Below are 20,564 nucleotides of genomic sequence, written 5' to 3'. Positions count from 1 at the left end.
ATTGGGCATTGACTCTTTTTGTTTCAAGATAATTATATAATTAGTACAAATTTCCAAAAATATTACAGCAACTGGTATTCCGAGGCGGTCTCCCATCCAAGCACTAAACAGGTCCATACCTCCTAAGGTTCAAAGATTGGGCATTTACTCTTTTTTTTTTTTTTTTTTTTTTGCAAGATTATTATGTAATTAGTAAAAATTGCCAAAAATATTACAGCAACTGGTATTTCCCGGCCGTCTTCCATCCAAGTACTAACCAGGCAAAACCTGCTATTATTCAGAGATCGGGCATTGACTTTTTTTTTTTTTTTCAAGATTATTATATAATTTGTGAAAAATTTCCAAAAATCTTAAAGCAACTGGTATTACCAGGGTGTCTCCCATCCAATTACTAACCAGGCCCATACCTGCTAAGATTCAGATATGGGGCATTGACTCCTTTCTTTTTTTCTTGCAAGATTATTATATAATTTGTGAAAAATTTCCAAAAATCTTAAAGCAACTGGTATTACCAGGGGGTCTGCCATCCAATTACTAACCAGGCCGAAACCTGCTTAGTTTCCGAGCTCAGACATGATCTGGCATAGCCAGGGTGGAATGGCCATAAGCGAAGACTGCTGCAAAGAGAGAGCTATTTAAAGATCAGCCAATCTAATCGCCGGTACATTATACAGGACCAAACCTGCTTAGCTTCCGAGAGCAGACGAGATCAGGCATAGCCAGGTTGTTACGGTCGCAAGCGAAGGATACTGCAAAGAGAAGACTATTTAAAGATCAGCCAATCAAATCGCCCATACATTATATAAGTAGGAATGAAAATCCAAAAGCTTACAGCACCTGGTATTCCGAGGCGGTCTCCCATCCAAGCACTAACCAGGCCATTACCTGCTAAGATTAAGAGATCGGGCATTGGCTCTTTTTTTTTAAGATTATTATATAATTAGTAATAAATTTCCAATAATATTAGAGTACCTGGTATTACCAGGGGGTCTCCCATCCAAACACTACACAGGTCAATGACTGCTAAGATTCAAAGAATGGGCATTCACTCTTTTTTTTTTCAAGATTATTATATAATTTATGAATAATTTACAAAAATCTTAAAGCAACTGGTATTACCAGGGGGTCTCCCATCCAATTACTAACCAGGCCCAAACCTGCTTAGCTTCCGAGCTCAGACATGATCTGGCATAGCCAGGGTGGTATGGCCATAAGCGAAGACTGCTGCAAAGAGAGAGCTATTTAAAGATCAGTCAATCTAATCGCCGGTACATTATATAAGTAGGAAAGAAAACCCTAAAGCTTAAAGCACCTGGTATTCCCAGGCGGTCTCCCATCCAAGCACTAACCAGGCCAATACCTGCTAAGATTAAGAGATCAGGCATTGACTCTTTTTTTTTTTTTTTTTTTTTTTAAAGATTATTATATAATTAGTAATGAATTTCCAATAATATTAGAGCACCTGGTTTTCCGAGGCGGTCTCCCATCCAAACACTAAACAGGTCCATAGCTGCTAAGATTCAAAGATTGGGCATTGACTCTTTTTGTTTCAAGATAATTATATAATTAGAACAAATTTCCAAAAATATTACAGTAACTGGTATTCCGAGGCGGTCTCCCATCCAAGCACTAAACAGGTCCATACCTTCTAAGATTCAAAGATTGGGCATTTACTCTTTTTTTTTTTTTTTTGCAAGATTATTATATAATTTGTGAAAAATTTCCAAAAATCTTAAAGCAACTGGTATTACCAGGGTGTCTCCCATCCAATTACTAACCAGGCCCATACCTGCTAAGATTCAGATATGGGGCATTGACTCCTTTCTTTTTTTCTTGCAAGATTATTATATAATTTGTGAAAAATTTCCAAAAACCTTAAAGCAACTGGTATTACCAGGGGGTCTGCCATCCAATTACTAACCAGGCCGAAACCTGCTTAGTTTCCGAGCTCAGACATGATCTGGCATAGCCAGGGTGGAATGGCCATAAGCGAAGACTGCTGCAAAGAGAGAGCTATTTAAAGATCAGCCAATCTAATCGCCGGTACATTATACAGGACCAAACCTGCTTAGCTTCCGAGAGCAGACGAGATCAGGCATAGCCAGGTTGTTACGGTCGCAAGCGAAGGATACTGCAAAGAGAAGACTATTTAAAGATCAGCCAATCAAATCGCCCATACATTATATAAGTAGGAATGAAAATCCAAAAGCTTACAGCACCTGGTATTCCGAGGCGGTCTCCCATCCAAGCACTAACCAGGCCAATACCTGCTAAGATTAAGAGATCGGGCATTGGCTCTTTTTTTTAAGATTATTATATAATTAGTAATAAATTTCCAATAATATTAGAGCACCTGGTATTCCGAGGCGGTCTCCCATCCAGACACTAAACAGGTCCATGACTGCTAAGATTCAAAGAATGGGCATTGACTCTTTTTTTTTTTCAAGATTATTATATAATTTGTGAAAAATTTACAAAAATCTTAAAGCAACTGGTATTACCAGGGGGTCTCCCATCCAATTACTAACCAGGCCCAAACCTGCTTAGCTTCCGAGCTCAGACATGATCTGGCATAGCCAGGGTGGTATGGCCATAAGCGAAGACTGCTGCAAAGAGAGAGCTATTTAAAGATCAGTCAATCTAATCGCCGGTACATTATATAAGTAGGAAAGAAAACCCTAAAGCTTAAAGCACCTGGTATTCCCAGGCGGTCTCCCATCCAAGCACTAACCAGGCCAATACCTGCTAAGATTAAGAGATCGGGCATTGACTTTTTTTTTTTTTTTTTTTTTTTAAAGATTATTATATAATTAGTAATAAATTTCCAATAATATTAGAGCACCTGGTTTTCCGAGGCGGTCTCCCATCCAAACACTAAACAGGTCGATTGCTGCTAAGATTCAAAGATTGGGCATTGACTCTTTTTGTTTCAAGATAATTATATAATTAGTACAAATTTCCAAAAATATTACAGCAACTGGTATTCCGAGGCGGTCTCCCATCCAAGCACTAAACAGGTCCATACCTCCTAAGGTTCAAAGATTGGGCATTTACTCTTTTTTTTTTTTTTTTTTTTTTTTGCAAGATTATTATGTAATTAGTAAAAATTGCCAAAAATATTACAGCAACTGGTATTTCCCGGCCGTCTTCCATCCAAGTACTAACCAGGCAAAACCTGCTATTATTCAGAGATCGGGCATTGACTTTTTTTTTTTTCAAGATTATTATATAATTTGTGAAAAATTTCCAAAAATCTTAAAGCAACTGGTATTACCAGGGTGTCTCCCATCCAATTACTAACCAGGCCCATACCTGCTAAGATTCAGATATGGGGCATTGACTCCTTTCTTTTTTTCTTGCAAGATTATTATATAATTTGTGAAAAATTTCCAAAAATCTTAAAGCAACTGGTATTACCAGGGGGTCTGCCATCCAATTACTAACCAGGCCGAAACCTGCTTAGTTTCCGAGCTCAGACATGATCTGGCATAGCCAGGGTGGAATGGCCATAAGCGAAGACTGCTGCAAAGAGAGAGCTATTTAAAGATCAGCCAATCTAATCGCCGGTACATTATACAGGACCAAACCTGCTTAGCTTCCGAGAGCAGACGAGATCAGGCATAGCCAGGTTGTTACGGTCGCAAGCGAAGGATACTGCAAAGAGAAGACTATTTAAAGATCAGCCAATCAAATCGCCCATACATTATATAAGTAGGAATGAAAATCCAAAAGCTTACAGCACCTGGTATTCCGAGGCGGTCTCCCATCCAAGCACTAACCAGGCCATTACCTGCTAAGATTAAGAGATCGGGCATTGGCTCTTTTTTTTTAAGATTATTATATAATTAGTAATAAATTTCCAATAATATTAGAGTACCTGGTATTACCAGGGGGTCTCCCATCCAAACACTACACAGGTCAATGACTGCTAAGATTCAAAGAATGGGCATTCACTCTTTTTTTTTTTCAAGATTATTATATAATTTGTGAAAAATTTACAAAAATCTTAAAGCAACTGGTATTACCAGGGGGTCTCCCATCCAATTACTAACCAGGCCCAAACCTGCTTAGCTTCCGAGCTCAGACATGATCTGGCATAGCCAGGGTGGTATGGCCATAAGCGAAGACTGCTGCAAAGAGAGAGCTATTTAAAGATCAGTCAATCTAATCGCCGGTACATTATATAAGTAGGAAAGAAAACCCTAAAGCTTAAAGCACCTGGTATTCCCAGGCGGTCTCCCATCCAAGCACTAACCAGGCCAATACCTGCTAAGATTAAGAGATCAGGCATTGACTCTTTTTTTTTTTTTTTTTTTTTTAAAGATTATTATATAATTAGTAATGAATTTCCAATAATATTAGAGCACCTGGTTTTCCGAGGCGGTCTCCCATCCAAACACTAAACAGGTCCATAGCTGCTAAGATTCAAAGATTGGGCATTGACTCTTTTTGTTTCAAGATAATTATATAATTAGAACAAATTTCCAAAAATATTACAGTAACTGGTATTCCGAGGCGGTCTCCCATCCAAGCACTAAACAGGTCCATACCTTCTAAGATTCAAAGATTGGGCATTTACTCTTTTTTTTTTTTTTTTTGCAAGATTATTATATAATTTGTGAAAAATTTCCAAAAATCTTAAAGCAACTGGTATTACCAGGGTGTCTCCCATCCAATTACTAACCAGGCCCATACCTGCTAAGATTCAGATATGGGGCATTGACTCCTTTCTTTTTTTCTTGCAAGATTATTATATAATTTGTGAAAAATTTCCAAAAACCTTAAAGCAACTGGTATTACCAGGGGGTCTGCCATCCAATTACTAACCAGGCCGAAACCTGCTTAGTTTCCGAGCTCAGACATGATCTGGCATAGCCAGGGTGGAATGGCCATAAGCGAAGACTGCTGCAAAGAGAGAGCTATTTAAAGATCAGCCAATCTAATCGCCGGTACATTATACAGGACCAAACCTGCTTAGCTTCCGAGAGCAGACGAGATCAGGCATAGCCAGGTTGTTACGGTCGCAAGCGAAGGATACTGCAAAGAGAAGACTATTTAAAGATCAGCCAATCAAATCGCCCATACATTATATAAGTAGGAATGAAAATCCAAAAGCTTACAGCACCTGGTATTCCGAGGCGGTCTCCCATCCAAGCACTAACCAGGCCAATACCTGCTAAGATTAAGAGATCGGGCATTGGCTCTTTTTTTTAAGATTATTATATAATTAGTAATAAATTTCCAATAATATTAGAGCACCTGGTATTCCGAGGCGGTCTCCCATCCAGACACTAAACAGGTCCATGACTGCTAAGATTCAAAGAATGGGCATTGACTCTTTTTTTTTTTCAAGATTATTATATAATTTGTGAAAAATTTACAAAAATCTTAAAGCAACTGGTATTACCAGGGGGTCTCCCATCCAATTACTAACCAGGCCCAAACCTGCTTAGCTTCCGAGCTCAGACATGATCTGGCATAGCCAGGGTGGTATGGCCATAAGCGAAGACTGCTGCAAAGAGAGAGCTATTTAAAGATCAGTCAATCTAATCGCCGGTACATTATATAAGTAGGAAAGAAAACCCTAAAGCTTAAAGCACCTGGTATTCCCAGGCGGTCTCCCATCCAAGCACTAACCAGGCCAATACCTGCTAAGATTAAGAGATCGGGCATTGACTTTTTTTTTTTTTTTTTTTTTTTTAAGATTATTATATAATTAGTAATAAATTTCCAATAATATTAGAGCACCTGGTTTTCCGAGGCGGTCTCCCATCCAAACACTAAACAGGTCGATTGCTGCTAAGATTCAAAGATTGGGCATTGACTCTTTTTGTTTCAAGATAATTATATAATTAGTACAAATTTCCAAAAATATTACAGCAACTGGTATTCCGAGGCGGTCTCCCATCCAAGCACTAAACAGGTCCATACCTCCTAAGGTTCAAAGATTGGGCATTTACTCTTTTTTTTTTTTTTTTTTTTTTTTGCAAGATTATTATGTAATTAGTAAAAATTTCCAAAAAAATTACAGCAACTGGTATTTCCCGGCCGTCTTCCATCCAAGTACTAACCAGGCAAAACCTGCTATTATTCAGAGATCGGGCATTGACTTTTTTTTTTTTTCAAGATTATTATATAATTTGTGAAAAATTTCCAAAAATCTTAAAGCAACTGGTATTACCAGGGTGTCTCCCATCCAATTACTAACCAGGCCCATACCTGCTAAGATTCAGATATGGGGCATTGACTCCTTTCTTTTTTTCTTGCAAGATTATTATATAATTTGTGAAAAATTTCCAAAAATCTTAAAGCAACTGGTATTACCAGGGGGTCTGCCATCCAATTACTAACCAGGCCGAAACCTGCTTAGTTTCCGAGCTCAGACATGATCTGGCATAGCCAGGGTGGTATGGCCATAAGCAAAGACTGCTGCAAAGAGAGAGCTATTTAAAGATCAGCCAATCTAATCGCCGGTACATTATATAAGTAGGAAAGAAAACCCTAAAGCTTAAAGCACCTGGTATTCCCAGGCGGTCTCCCATCCAAGCACTAACCAGGCCAATACCTGCTAAGATTAAGAGATCGGGCATTGACTCTTTTTTTTTTTTTTTTTTTAAAGATTATTATATAATTAGTAATGAATTTCCAATAATATTAGAGCACCTGGTTTTCCGAGGCGGTCTCCCATCCAAACACTAAACAGGTCCATAGCTGCTAAGATTCAAAGATTGGGCATTGACTCTTTTTGTTTCAAGATAATTATATAATTAGTACAAATTTCCAAAAATATTACAGCAACTGGTATTCCGAGGCGGTCTCCCATCCAAGCACTAAACAGGTCCATACCTTCTAAGATTCAAAGATTGGGCATTTACTCTTTTTTTTTTTTTTTTTGCAAGATTATTATATAATTTGTGAAAAATTTCCAAAAATCTTAAAGCAACTGGTATTACCAGGGTGTCTCCCATCCAATTACTAACCAGGCCCATACCTGCTAAGATTCAGATATGGGGCATTGACTCCTTTCTTTTTTTCTTGCAAGATTATTATATAATTTGTGAAAAATTTCCAAAAATCTTAAAGCAACTGGTATTACCAGGGGGTCTGCCATCCAATTACTAACCAGGCCGAAACCTGCTTAGTTTCCGAGCTCAGACATGATCTGGCATAGCCAGGGTGGAATGGCCATAAGCGAAGACTGCTGCAAAGAGAGAGCTATTTAAAGATCAGCCAATCTAATCGCCGGTACATTATACAGGACCAAACCTGCTTAGCTTCCGAGAGCAGACGAGATCAGGCATAGCCAGGTTGTTACGGTCGCAAGCGAAGGATACTGCAAAGAGAAGACTATTTAAAGATCAGCCAATCAAATCGCCCATACATTATATAAGTAGGAATGAAAATCCAAAAGCTTACAGCACCTGGTATTCCGAGGCGGTCTCCCATCCAAGCACTAACCAGGCCAATACCTGCTAAGATTAAGAGATCGGGCATTGGCTCTTTTTTTTAAGATTATTATATAATTAGTAATAAATTTCCAATAATATTAGAGCACCTGGTATTACCAGGGGGTCTCCCATCCAAACACTACACAGGTCAATGACTGCTAAGATTCAAAGAATGGGCATTCACTCTTTTTTTTTTCAAGATTATTATATAATTTGTGAAAAATTTACAAAAATCTTAAAGCAACTGGTATTACCAGGGGGCCTCCCATCCAATTACTAACCAGGCCCAAACGTGCTTAGCTTCCGAGCTCAGACATGATCTGGCATAGCCAGGGTGGTATGGCCATAAGCAAAGACTGCTGCAAAGAGAGAGCTATTTAAAGATCAGTCAATCTAATCGCCGGTACATTATATAAGTAGGAAAGAAAACCCTAAAGCTTAAAGCACCTGGTATTCCCAGGCGGTCTCCCATCCAAGCACTAACCAGGCCAATACCTGCTAAGATTAAGAGATCGGGCATTGACTTTTTTTTTTTTTTTTTTTTTAAAGATTATTATATAATTAGTAATAAATTTCCAATAATATTAGAGCACCTGGTATTCCGAGGCGGTCTCCCATCCAGACACTAAACAGGTCCATGACTGCTAAGATTCAAAGAATGGGCATTGACTCTTTTTTTTTTTCAAGATTATTATATAATTAGTACAAATTTCCAAAAATATTACAGCAACTGGTATTCCGAGGCGGTCTCCCATCCAAGCACTAAACAGGTCCATACCTCCTAAGGTTCAAAGATTGGGCATTTACTCTTTTTTTTTTTTTTTTTTTTTTGCAAGATTATTATGTAATTAGTAAAAATTGCCAAAAATATTACAGCAACTGGTATTTCCCGGCCGTCTTCCATCCAAGTACTAACCAGGCAAAACCTGCTATTATTCAGAGATCGGGCATTGACTTTTTTTTTTTTTTCAAGATTATTATATAATTTGTGAAAAATTTCCAAAAATCTTAAAGCAACTGGTATTACCAGGGTGTCTCCCATCCAATTACTAACCAGGCCCATACCTGCTAAGATTCAGATATGGGGCATTGACTCCTTTCTTTTTTTCTTGCAAGATTATTATATAATTTGTGAAAAATTTCCAAAAATCTTAAAGCAACTGGTATTACCAGGGGGTCTGCCATCCAATTACTAACCAGGCCGAAACCTGCTTAGTTTCCGAGCTCAGACATGATCTGGCATAGCCAGGGTGGAATGGCCATAAGCGAAGACTGCTGCAAAGAGAGAGCTATTTAAAGATCAGCCAATCTAATCGCCGGTACATTATACAGGACCAAACCTGCTTAGCTTCCGAGAGCAGACGAGATCAGGCATAGCCAGGTTGTTACGGTCGCAAGCGAAGGATACTGCAAAGAGAAGACTATTTAAAGATCAGCCAATCAAATCGCCCATACATTATATAAGTAGGAATGAAAATCCAAAAGCTTACAGCACCTGGTATTCCGAGGCGGTCTCCCATCCAAGCACTAACCAGGCCATTACCTGCTAAGATTAAGAGATCGGGCATTGGCTCTTTTTTTTTAAGATTATTATATAATTAGTAATAAATTTCCAATAATATTAGAGTACCTGGTATTACCAGGGGGTCTCCCATCCAAACACTACACAGGTCAATGACTGCTAAGATTCAAAGAATGGGCATTCACTCTTTTTTTTTTCAAGATTATTATATAATTTATGAATAATTTACAAAAATCTTAAAGCAACTGGTATTACCAGGGGGTCTCCCATCCAATTACTAACCAGGCCCAAACCTGCTTAGCTTCCGAGCTCAGACATGATCTGGCATAGCCAGGGTGGTATGGCCATAAGCGAAGACTGCTGCAAAGAGAGAGCTATTTAAAGATCAGTCAATCTAATCGCCGGTACATTATATAAGTAGGAAAGAAAACCCTAAAGCTTAAAGCACCTGGTATTCCCAGGCGGTCTCCCATCCAAGCACTAACCAGGCCAATACCTGCTAAGATTAAGAGATCAGGCATTGACTCTTTTTTTTTTTTTTTTTTTTTTAAGATTATTATATATTTAGTAATAAATTTCCAATAATATTAGAGCACCTGGTATTCCGAGGCGGTCTCCCATCCAGACACTAAACAGGTCCATGACTGCTAAGATTCAAAGAATGGGCATTGACTCTTTTTTTTTTTTCAAGATTATTATATAATTTGTGAAAAATTTACAAAAATCTTAAAGCAACTGGTATTACCAGGGGGTCTCCCATCCAATTACTAACCAGGCCCAAACCTGCTTAGCTTCCGAGCTCAGACATGATCTGGCATAGCCAGGGTGGTATGGCCATAAGCGAAGACTGCTGCAAAGAGAGAGCTATTTAAAGATCAGCCAATCTAATCGCCGGTACATTATATAAGTAGGAAAGAAAACCCTAAAGCTTAAAGCACCTGGTATTCCCAGGCGGTCTCCCATCCAAGCACTAACCAGGCCAATACCTGCTAAGATTAAGAGATCGGGCATTGACTCTTTTTTTTTTTTTTTTTTTTTTAAAGATTATTATATAATTAATAATAAATTTCCAATAATATTAGAGCACCTGGTTTTCCGAGGCGGTCTCCCATCCAAACACTAAACAGGTCGATAGCTGCTAAGATTCAAAGATTGGGCATTGACTCTTTTTGTTTCAAGATAATTATATAATTAGTACAAATTTCCAAAAATATTACAGCAACTGGTATTCCGAGGCGGTCTCCCATCCAAGCACTAAACAGGTCCATACCTCCTAAGATTCAAAGATTGGGCATTTACTCTTTTTTTTTTTTTTTTTTTTTCAAGATTATTATGTAATTAGTAAAAATTGCCAAAAATATTACAGCAACTGGTATTTCCCGGCTGTCTTCCATCCAAGTACTAACCAGGCAAAACCTGCTATTATTCAGAGATCGGGCATTGACTTTTTTTTTTTTTCAAGATTATTATATAATTTGTGAAAAATTTCCAAAAATCTTAAAGCAACTGGTATTACCAGGGTGTCTCCCATCCAATTACTAACCAGGCCCATACCTGCTAAGATTCAGATATGGGGCATTGACTCCTTTCTTTTTTTCTTGCAAGATTATTATATAATTTGTGAAAAATTTCCAAAAATCTTAAAGCAACTGGTATTACCAGGGGGTCTGCCATCCAATTACTAACCAGGCCGAAACCTGCTTAGTTTCCGAGCTCAGACATGATCTGGCATAGCCAGGGTGGAATGGCCATAAGCGAAGACTGCTGCAAAGAGAGAGCTATTTAAAGATCAGCCAATCTAATCGCCGGTACATTATACAGGACCAAACCTGCTTAGCTTCCGAGAGCAGACGAGATCAGGCATAGCCAGGTTGTTACGGTCACAAGCGAAGGATACTGCAAAGAGAAGACTATTTAAAGATCAGCCAATCAAATCGCCCATACATTATATAAGTAGGAATGAAAATCCAAAAGCTTACAGCACCTGGTATTCCGAGGCGGTCTCCCATCCAAGCACTAACCAGGCCATTACCTGCTAAGATTAAGAGATCGGGCATTGGCTCTTTTTTTTTAAGATTATTATATAATTAGTAATAAATTTCCAATAATATTAGAGTACCTGGTATTACCAGGGGGTCTCCCATCCAAACACTACACAGGTCAATGACTGCTAAGATTCAAAGAATGGGCATTCACTCTTTTTTTTTTCAAGATTATTATATAATTTATGAATAATTTACAAAAATCTTAAAGCAACTGGTATTACCAGGGGGTCTCCCATCCAATTACTAACCAGGCCCAAACCTGCTTAGCTTCCGAGCTCAGACATGATCTGGCATAGCCAGGGTGGTATGGCCATAAGCGAAGACTGCTGCAAAGAGAGAGCTATTTAAAGATCAGTCAATCTAATCGCCGGTACATTATATAAGTAGGAAAGAAAACCCTAAAGCTTAAAGCACCTGGTATTCCCAGGCGGTCTCCCATCCAAGCACTAACCAGGCCAATACCTGCTAAGATTAAGAGATCAGGCATTGACTCTTTTTTTTTTTTTTTTTTTTTTTAAGATTATTATATATTTAGTAATAAATTTCCAATAATATTAGAGCACCTGGTATTCCGAGGCGGTCTCCCATCCAGACACTAAACAGGTCCATGACTGCTAAGATTCAAAGAATGGGCATTGACTCTTTTTTTTTTTTCAAGATTATTATATAATTTGTGAAAAATTTACAAAAATCTTAAAGCAACTGGTATTACCAGGGGGTCTCCCATCCAATTACTAACCAGGCCCAAACCTGCTTAGCTTCCGAGCTCAGACATGATCTGGCATAGCCAGGGTGGTATGGCCATAAGCGAAGACTGCTGCAAAGAGAGAGCTATTTAAAGATCAGCCAATCTAATCGCCGGTACATTATATAAGTAGGAAAGAAAACCCTAAAGCTTAAAGCACCTGGTATTCCCAGGCGGTCTCCCATCCAAGCACTAACCAGGCCAATACCTGCTAAGATTAAGAGATCGGGCATTGACTCTTTTTTTTTTTTTTTTTTTTTTAAAGATTATTATATAATTAATAATAAATTTCCAATAATATTAGAGCACCTGGTTTTCCGAGGCGGTCTCCCATCCAAACACTAAACAGGTCGATAGCTGCTAAGATTCAAAGATTGGGCATTGACTCTTTTTGTTTCAAGATAATTATATAATTAGTACAAATTTCCAAAAATATTACAGCAACTGGTATTCCGAGGCGGTCTCCCATCCAAGCACTAAACAGGTCCATACCTCCTAAGATTCAAAGATTGGGCATTTACTCTTTTTTTTTTTTTTTTTTTTTCAAGATTATTATGTAATTAGTAAAAATTGCCAAAAATATTACAGCAACTGGTATTTCCCGGCTGTCTTCCATCCAAGTACTAACCAGGCAAAACCTGCTATTATTCAGAGATCGGGCATTGACTTTTTTTTTTTTTCAAGATTATTATATAATTTGTGAAAAATTTCCAAAAATCTTAAAGCAACTGGTATTACCAGGGTGTCTCCCATCCAATTACTAACCAGGCCCATACCTGCTAAGATTCAGATATGGGGCATTGACTCCTTTCTTTTTTTCTTGCAAGATTATTATATAATTTGTGAAAAATTTCCAAAAATCTTAAAGCAACTGGTATTACCAGGGGGTCTGCCATCCAATTACTAACCAGGCCGAAACCTGCTTAGTTTCCGAGCTCAGACATGATCTGGCATAGCCAGGGTGGAATGGCCATAAGCGAAGACTGCTGCAAAGAGAGAGCTATTTAAAGATCAGCCAATCTAATCGCCGGTACATTATACAGGACCAAACCTGCTTAGCTTCCGAGAGCAGACGAGATCAGGCATAGCCAGGTTGTTACGGTCGCAAGCGAAGGATACTGCAAAGAGAAGACTATTTAAAGATCAGCCAATCAAATCGCCCATACATTATATAAGTAGGAATGAAAATCCAAAAGCTTACAGCACCTGGTATTCCGAGGCGGTCTCCCATCCAAGCACTAACCAGGCCAATACCTGCTAAGATTAAGAGATCGGGCATTGGCTCTTTTTTTTTAAGATTATTATATAATTAGTAATACATTTCCAATAATATTAGAGCACCTGGTATTACCAGGGGGTCTCCCATCCAAACACTACACAGGTCAATGACTGCTAAGATTCAAAGAATGGGCATTCACTCTTTTTTTTTTCAAGATTATTATATAATTTGTGAAAAATTTACAAAAATCTTAAAGCAACTGGTATTACCAGGGGGTCTCCCATCCAATTACTAACCAGGCCCAAACCTGCTTAGCTTCCGAGCTCAGACATGATCTGGCATAGCCAGGGTGGTATGGCCATAAGCGAAGACTGCTGCAAAGAGAGAGCTATTTAAAGATCAGTCAATCTAATCGCCGGTACATTATATAAGTAGGAAAGAAAACCCTAAAGCTTAAAGCACCTGGTATTCCCAGGCGGTCTCCCATCCAAGCACTAACCAGGCCAATACCTGCTAAGATTAAGAGATCAGGCATTGACTCTTTTTTTTTTTTTTTTTTTTTTTTAAGATTATTATATAATTAGTAATAAATTTCCAATAATATTAGAGCACCTGGTATTCCGAGGCGGTCTCCCATCCAGACACTAAACAGGTCCATGACTGCTAAGATTCAAAGAATGGGCATTGACTGTTTTTTTTTTCAAGATTATTATATAATTAGTACAAATTTCCAAAAATATTACAGCAACTGGTATTCCGAGGCGGTCTCCCATCCAAGCACTAAACAGGTCCATACCTTCTAAGATTCAAAGATTGGGCATTTACTCTTTTTTTTTTTTTTTTTGCAAGATTATTATATAATTTGTGAAAAATTTCCAAAAATCTTAAAGCAACTGGTATTACCAGGGTGTCTCCCATCCAATTACTAACCAGGCCCATACCTGCTAAGATTCAGATATGGGGCATTGACTCCTTTCTTTTTTTCTTGCAAGATTATTATATAATTTGTGAAAAATTTCCAAAAATCTTAAAGCAACTGGTATTACCAGGGGGTCTGCCATCCAATTACTAACCAGGCCGAAACCTGCTTAGTTTCCGAGCTCAGACATGATCTGGCATAGCCAGGGTGGAATGGCCATAAGCGAAGACTGCTGCAAAGAGAGAGCTATTTAAAGATCAGCCAATCTAATCGCCGGTACATTATACAGGACCAAACCTGCTTAGCTTCCGAGAGCAGACGAGATCAGGCATAGCCAGGTTGTTACGGTCGCAAGCGAAGGATACTGCAAAGAGAAGACTATTTAAAGATCAGCCAATCAAATCGCCCATACATTATATAAGTAGGAATGAAAATCCAAAAGCTTACAGCACCTGGTATTCCGAGGCGGTCTCCCATCCAAGCACTAACCAGGCCAATACCTGCTAAGATTAAGAGATCGGGCATTGGCTCTTTTTTTTTAAGATTATTATATAATTAGTAATACATTTCCAATAATATTAGAGCACCTGGTATTACCAGGGGGTCTCCCATCCAAACACTACACAGGTCAATGACTGCTAAGATTCAAAGAATGGGCATTCACTCTTTTTTTTTTCAAGATTATTATATAATTTGTGAAAAATTTACAAAAATCTTAAAGCAACTGGTATTACCAGGGGGTCTCCCATCCAATTACTAACCAGGCCCAAACCTGCTTAGCTTCCGAGCTCAGACATGATCTGGCATAGCCAGGGTGGTATGGCCATAAGCGAAGACTGCTGCAAAGAGAGAGCTATTTAAAGATCAGTCAATCTAATCGCCGGTACATTATATAAGTAGGAAAGAAAACCCTAAAGCTTAAAGCACCTGGTATTCCCAGGCGGTCTCCCATCCAAGCACTAACCAGGCCAATACCTGCTAAGATTAAGAGATCAGGCATTGACTCTTTTTTTTTTTTTTTTTTTTTTTAAGATTATTATATAATTAGTAATAAATTTCCAATAATATTAGAGCACCTGGTATTCCGAGGCGGTCTCCCATCCAGACACTAAACAGGTCCATGACTGCTAAGATTCAAAGAATGGGCATTGACTGTTTTTTTTTTCAAGATTATTATATAATTAGTACAAATTTCCAAAAATATTACAGCAACTGGTATTCCGAGGCGGTCTCCCATCCAAGCACTAAACAGGTCCATACCTTCTAAGATTCAAAGATTGGGCATTTACTCTTTTTTTTTTTTTTTTTGCAAGATTATTATATAATTTGTGAAAAATTTCCAAAAATCTTAAAGCAACTGGTATTACCAGGGTGTCTCCCATCCAATTACTAACCAGGCCCATACCTGCTAAGATTCAGATATGGGGCATTGACTCCTTTCTTTTTTTCTTGCAAGATTATTATATAATTTGTGAAAAATTTCCAAAAATCTTAAAGCAACTGGTATTACCAGGGGGTCTGCCATCCAATTACTAACCAGGCCGAAACCTGCTTAGTTTCCGAGCTCAGACATGATCTGGCATAGCCAGGGTGGAATGGCCATAAGCGAAGACTGCTGCAAAGAGAGAGCTATTTAAAGATCAGCCAATCTAATCGCCGGTACATTATACAGGACCAAACCTGCTTAGCTTCCGAGAGCAGACGAGATCAGGCATAGCCAGGTTGTTACGGTCGCAAGCGAAGGATACTGCAAAGAGAAGACTATTTAAAGATCAGCCAATCAAATCGCCCATACATTATATAAGTAGGAATGAAAATCCAAAAGCTTACAGCACCTGGTATTCCGAGGCGGTCTCCCATCCAAGCACTAACCAGGCCAATACCTGCTAAGATTAAGAGATCGGGCATTGGCTCTTTTTTTAAGATTATTATATAATTAGTAATAAATTTCCAATAATATTAGAGCACCTGGTATTACCAGGGGGTCTCCCATCCAAACACTACACAGGTCAATGACTGCTAAGATTCAAAGAATGGGCATTCACTCTTTTTTTTTTCAAGATTATTATATAATTTGTGAAAAATTTACAAAAATCTTAAAGCAACTGGTATTACCAGGGGGTCTCCCATCCAATTACTAACCAGGCCCAAACCTGCTTAGCTTCCGAGCTCAGACATGATCTGGCATAGCCAGGGTGGTATGGCCATAAGCGAAGACTGCTGCAAAGAGAGAGCTATTTAAAGATCAGTCAATCTAATCGCCGGTACATTATATAAGTAGGAAAGAAAACCCTAAAGCTTAAAGCACCTGGTATTCCCAGGCGGTCTCCCATCCAAGCACTAACCAGGCCAATACCTGCTAAGATTAAGAGATCGGGCATTGACTCTTTTTTTTTTTTTTTTTTTTTTTAAGATTATTATATAATTAGTAATAAATTTCCAATAATATTAGAGCACCTGGTATTCCGAGGCGGTCTCCCATCCAGACACTAAACAGGTCCATGACTGCTAAGATTCAAAGAATGGGCATTGACTCTTTTTTTTTTCAAGATTATTATATAATTTGTGAAAAATTTACAAAAATCTTAGAGCAACTGGTATTACCAGGGGGTCTCCCATCCAATTACTAACCAGGCCCAAACCTGCTTAGCTTCCGAGCTCAGACATGATCTGGCATAGCCAGGGTGGTATGGCCATAAGCAAAGACTGCTGCAAAGAGAGAGCTATTTAAAGATCAGCCAATCTAATCGCCGGTACATTATATAAGTAGGAAAGAAAACCCTAAAGCTTAAAGCACCTTGTATTCCCAGGCGGTCTCCCATCCAAGCACTAACCAGGCCAATAACTGCTAAGATTAAGAGATCGGGCATTGGCTCTTTTTTTAAAGATTATTATATAATTAGTAATGAATTTCCAATAATATTAGAGCACCTGGTTTTCCGAGGCGGTCTCCCATCCAAACACTAAACAGGTCCATAGCTGCTAAGATTCAAAGATTGGGCATTGACTCTTTTTGTTTCAAGATAATTATATAATTAGAACAAATTTCCAAAAATATTACAGCAACTGGTATTCCGAGGCGGTCTCCCATCCAAGCACTAAACAGGTCCATACCTTCTAAGATTCAAAGATTGGGCATTTACTCTTTTTTTTTTTTTTTTGCAAGATTATTATATAATTTGTGAAAAATTTCCAAAAATCTTAAAGCAACTGGTATTACCAGGGTGTCTCCCATCCAATTACTAACCAGGCCCATACCTGCTAAGATTCAGATATGGGGCATTGACTCCTTTCTTTTTTTCTTGCAAGATTATTATATAATTTGTGAAAAATTTCCAAAAACCTTAAAGCAACTGGTATTACCAGGGGGTCTGCCATCCAATTACTAACCAGGCCGAAACCTGCTTAGTTTCCGAGCTCAGACATGATCTGGCATAGCCAGGGTGGAATGGCCATAAGCGAAGACTGCTGCAAAGAGAGAGCTATTTAAAGATCAGCCAATCTAATCGCCGGTACATTATACAGGACCAAACCTGCTTAGCTTCCGAGAGCAGACGAGATCAGGCATAGCCAGGTTGTTACGGTCGCAAGCGAAGGATACTGCAAAGAGAAAACTATTTAAAGATCAGCCAATCAAATCGCCCATACATTATATAAGTAGGAATGAAAATCCAAAAGCTTACAGCACCTGGTATTCCGAGGCGGTCTCCCATCCAAGCACTAACCAGGCCAATACCTGCTAAGATTAAGAGATCGGGCATTGGCTCTTTTTTTTAAGATTATTATATAATTAGTAATAAATTTCCAATAATATTAGAGCACCTGGTATTACCAGGGGGTCTCCCATCCAAACACTACACAGGTCAATGACTGCTAAGATTCAAAGAATGGGCATTCACTCTTTTTTTTTTCAAGATTATTATATAATTTGTGAAAAATTTACAAAAATCTTAAAGCAACTGGTATTACCAGGGGGTCTCCCATCAAATTACTAACCAGGCCCAAACGTGCTTAGCTTCCGAGCTCAGACATGATCTGGCATAGCCAGGGTGGTATGGCCATAAGCGAAGACTGCTGCAAAGAGAGAGCTATTTAAAGATCAGCCAATCTAATCGCCGGTACATTATACAGGACCAAACCTGCTTAGCTTCCGAGAGCAGACGAGATCAGGCATAGCCAGGTTGTTACGGTCGCAATCGAAGGATACTGCAAAGAGAAGACTATTTAAAGATCAGCCAATCAAATCGCCCATACATTATATAAGTAGGAATGAAAATCCAAAAGCTTACAGCACCTGGTATTCCGAGGCGGTCTCCCATCCAAGCACTAACCAGGCCATTACCTGCTAAGATTAAGAGATCGGGCATTGGCTCTTTTTTTTTAAGATTATTATATAATTAGTAATAAATTTCCAATAATATTAGAGTACCTGGTATTACCAGGGGGTCTCCCATCCAAACACTACACAGGTCAATGACTGCTAAGATTCAAAGAATGGGCATTCACTCTTTTTTTTTTTCAAGATTATTATATAATTTGTGAAAAATTTACAAAAATCTTAAAGCAACTGGTATTACCAGGGGGTCTCCCATCCAATTACTAACCAGGCCCAAACCTGCTTAGCTTCCGAGCTCAGACATGATCTGGCATAGCCAGGGTGGTATGGCCATAAGCGAAGACTGCAGCAAAGAGAGAGCTATTTAAAGATCAGTCAATCTAATCGCCGGTACATTATATAAGTAGGAAAGAAAACCCTAAAGCTTAAAGCACCTGGTATTCCCAGGCGGTCTCCCATCCAAGCACTAACCAGGCCAATACCTGCTAAGATTAAGAGATCAGGCATTGACTCTTTTTTTTTTTTTTTTTTTTTTAAGATTATTATATAATTAGTAATAAATTTCCAATAATATTAGAGCACCTGGTATTCCGAGGCGGTCTCCCATCCAGACACTAAACAGGTCCATGACTGCTAAGATTCAAAGAATGGGCATTGACTCTTTTTTTTTTTCAAGATTATTATATAATTTGTGAAAAATTTACAAAAATCTTAAAGCAACTGGTATTACCAGGGGGTCTCCCATCCAATTACTAACCAGGCCCAAACCTGCTTAGCTTCCGAGCTCAGACATGATCTGGCATAGCCAGGGTGGTATGGCCATAAGCGAAGACTGCTGCAAAGAGAGAGCTATTTAAAGATCAGCCAATCTAATCGCCGGTACATTATATAAGTAGGAACGAAAACCCTAAAGCTTAAAGCACCTGGTATTCCCAGGCGGTCTCCCATCCAAGCACTAACCAGGCCAATACCTGCTAAGATTAAGAGATCGGGCATTGACTCTTTTTTTTTTTTTTTTTTTTTTTAAAGATTATTATATAATTAATAATAAATTTCCAATAATATTAGAGCACCTGGTTTTCCGAGGCGGTCTCCCATCCAAACACTAAACAGGTCGATAGCTGCTAAGATTCAAAGATTGGGCATTGACTCTTTTTGTTTCAAGATAATTATATAATTAGTACAAATTTCCAAAAATATTACAGCAACTGGTATTCCGAGGCGGTCTCCCATCCAAGCACTAAACAGGTCCATACCTCCTAAGATTCAAAGATTGGGCATTTACTCTTTTTTTTTTTTTTTTTTCAAGATTATTATGTAATTAGTAAAAATTGCCAAAAATATTACAGCAACTGGTATTTCCCGGCCGTCTTCCATCCAAGTACTAACCAGGCAAAACCTGCTATTATTCAGAGATCGGGCATTGACTTTTTTTTTTTTTCAAGATTATTATATAATTTGTGAAAAATTTCCAAAAATCTTAAAGCAACTGGTATTACCAGGGTGTCTCCCATCCAATTACTAACCAGGCCCATACCTGCTAAGATTCAGATATGGGGCATTGACTCCTTTCTTTTTTTCTTGCAAGATTATTATATAATTTGTGAAAAATTTCCAAAAATCTTAAAGCAACTGGTATTACCAGGGGGTCTGCCATCCAATTACTAACCAGGCCGAAACCTGCTTAGTTTCCGAGCTCAGACATGATCTGGCATAGCCAGGGTGGTATGGCCATAAGCAAAGACTGCTGCAAAGAGAGAGCTATTTAAAGATCAGCCAATCTAATCGCCGGTACATTATATAAGTAGGAAAGAAAACCCTAAAGCTTAAAGCACCTGGTATTCCCAGGCGGTCTCCCATCCAAGCACTAACCAGGCCAATACCTGCTAAGATTAAGAGATCGGGCATTGACTCTTTTTTTTTTTTTTTTTTTTTTTTTTTTAAAGATTATTATATAATTAGTAATGAATTTCCAATAATATTAGAGCACCTGGTTTTCCGAGGCGGTCTCCCATCCAAACACTAAACAGGTCCATAGCTGCTAAGATTCAAAGATTGGGCATTGACTCTTTTTGTTTCAAGATAATTATATAATTAGTACAAATTTCCAAAAATATTACAGCAACTGGTATTCCGAGGCGGTCTCCCATCCAAGCACTAAACAGGTCCATACCTTCTAAGATTCAAAGATTGGGCATTTACTCTTTTTTTTTTTTTTTTTGCAAGATTATTATATAATTTGTGAAAAATTTCCAAAAATCTTAAAGCAACTGGTATTACCAGGGTGTCTCCCATCCAATTACTAACCAGGCCCATACCTGCTAAGATTC

General features: G+C 38.4%; 16 pseudogenes; all 16 read right to left on the bottom strand.

Moving 5' to 3' along the window:
• Positions 1 to 1,097: 1,097 nt before the first annotated feature.
• On the bottom strand, positions 1,098 to 1,216 carry LOC127957807 (uncharacterized; annotated as a pseudogene).
• A 1,263-nt stretch (positions 1,217 to 2,479) lies between these two features.
• Positions 2,480 to 2,598, bottom strand: LOC127957804 (uncharacterized; annotated as a pseudogene).
• Positions 2,599 to 4,003: 1,405 nt separating this feature from the next.
• LOC127957800 (uncharacterized) lies at positions 4,004 to 4,122 on the bottom strand (annotated as a pseudogene).
• Positions 4,123 to 5,385: 1,263 nt separating this feature from the next.
• Positions 5,386 to 5,504, bottom strand: LOC127957792 (uncharacterized; annotated as a pseudogene).
• A 2,176-nt stretch (positions 5,505 to 7,680) lies between these two features.
• LOC127964000 (uncharacterized) lies at positions 7,681 to 7,799 on the bottom strand (annotated as a pseudogene).
• Positions 7,800 to 9,203: 1,404 nt separating this feature from the next.
• LOC127957786 (uncharacterized) lies at positions 9,204 to 9,322 on the bottom strand (annotated as a pseudogene).
• A 371-nt stretch (positions 9,323 to 9,693) lies between these two features.
• LOC127957781 (uncharacterized) lies at positions 9,694 to 9,812 on the bottom strand (annotated as a pseudogene).
• A 1,402-nt stretch (positions 9,813 to 11,214) lies between these two features.
• LOC127957776 (uncharacterized) lies at positions 11,215 to 11,333 on the bottom strand (annotated as a pseudogene).
• A 372-nt stretch (positions 11,334 to 11,705) lies between these two features.
• On the bottom strand, positions 11,706 to 11,824 carry LOC127957770 (uncharacterized; annotated as a pseudogene).
• Positions 11,825 to 13,226: 1,402 nt separating this feature from the next.
• Positions 13,227 to 13,345, bottom strand: LOC127957763 (uncharacterized; annotated as a pseudogene).
• A 1,265-nt stretch (positions 13,346 to 14,610) lies between these two features.
• On the bottom strand, positions 14,611 to 14,729 carry LOC127957755 (uncharacterized; annotated as a pseudogene).
• Positions 14,730 to 15,991: 1,262 nt separating this feature from the next.
• Positions 15,992 to 16,110, bottom strand: LOC127957751 (uncharacterized; annotated as a pseudogene).
• A 370-nt stretch (positions 16,111 to 16,480) lies between these two features.
• On the bottom strand, positions 16,481 to 16,599 carry LOC127959828 (uncharacterized; annotated as a pseudogene).
• Positions 16,600 to 17,845: 1,246 nt separating this feature from the next.
• Positions 17,846 to 17,964, bottom strand: LOC127962910 (uncharacterized; annotated as a pseudogene).
• A 489-nt stretch (positions 17,965 to 18,453) lies between these two features.
• LOC127957747 (uncharacterized) lies at positions 18,454 to 18,572 on the bottom strand (annotated as a pseudogene).
• Positions 18,573 to 18,942: 370 nt separating this feature from the next.
• Positions 18,943 to 19,061, bottom strand: LOC127957742 (uncharacterized; annotated as a pseudogene).
• Between the last annotated feature and the right edge of the window lie 1,503 nt (positions 19,062 to 20,564).

The sequence above is a fragment of the Carassius gibelio genome, chromosome A3, assembly GCF_023724105.1.
Source record: "Carassius gibelio isolate Cgi1373 ecotype wild population from Czech Republic chromosome A3, carGib1.2-hapl.c, whole genome shotgun sequence".
NCBI lineage: Eukaryota > Metazoa > Chordata > Actinopteri > Cypriniformes > Cyprinidae > Carassius > Carassius gibelio.
The sequence above is the reverse complement of the archived record's forward strand: the minus strand, read 5'-3'. Positions and strand labels throughout refer to the sequence as shown.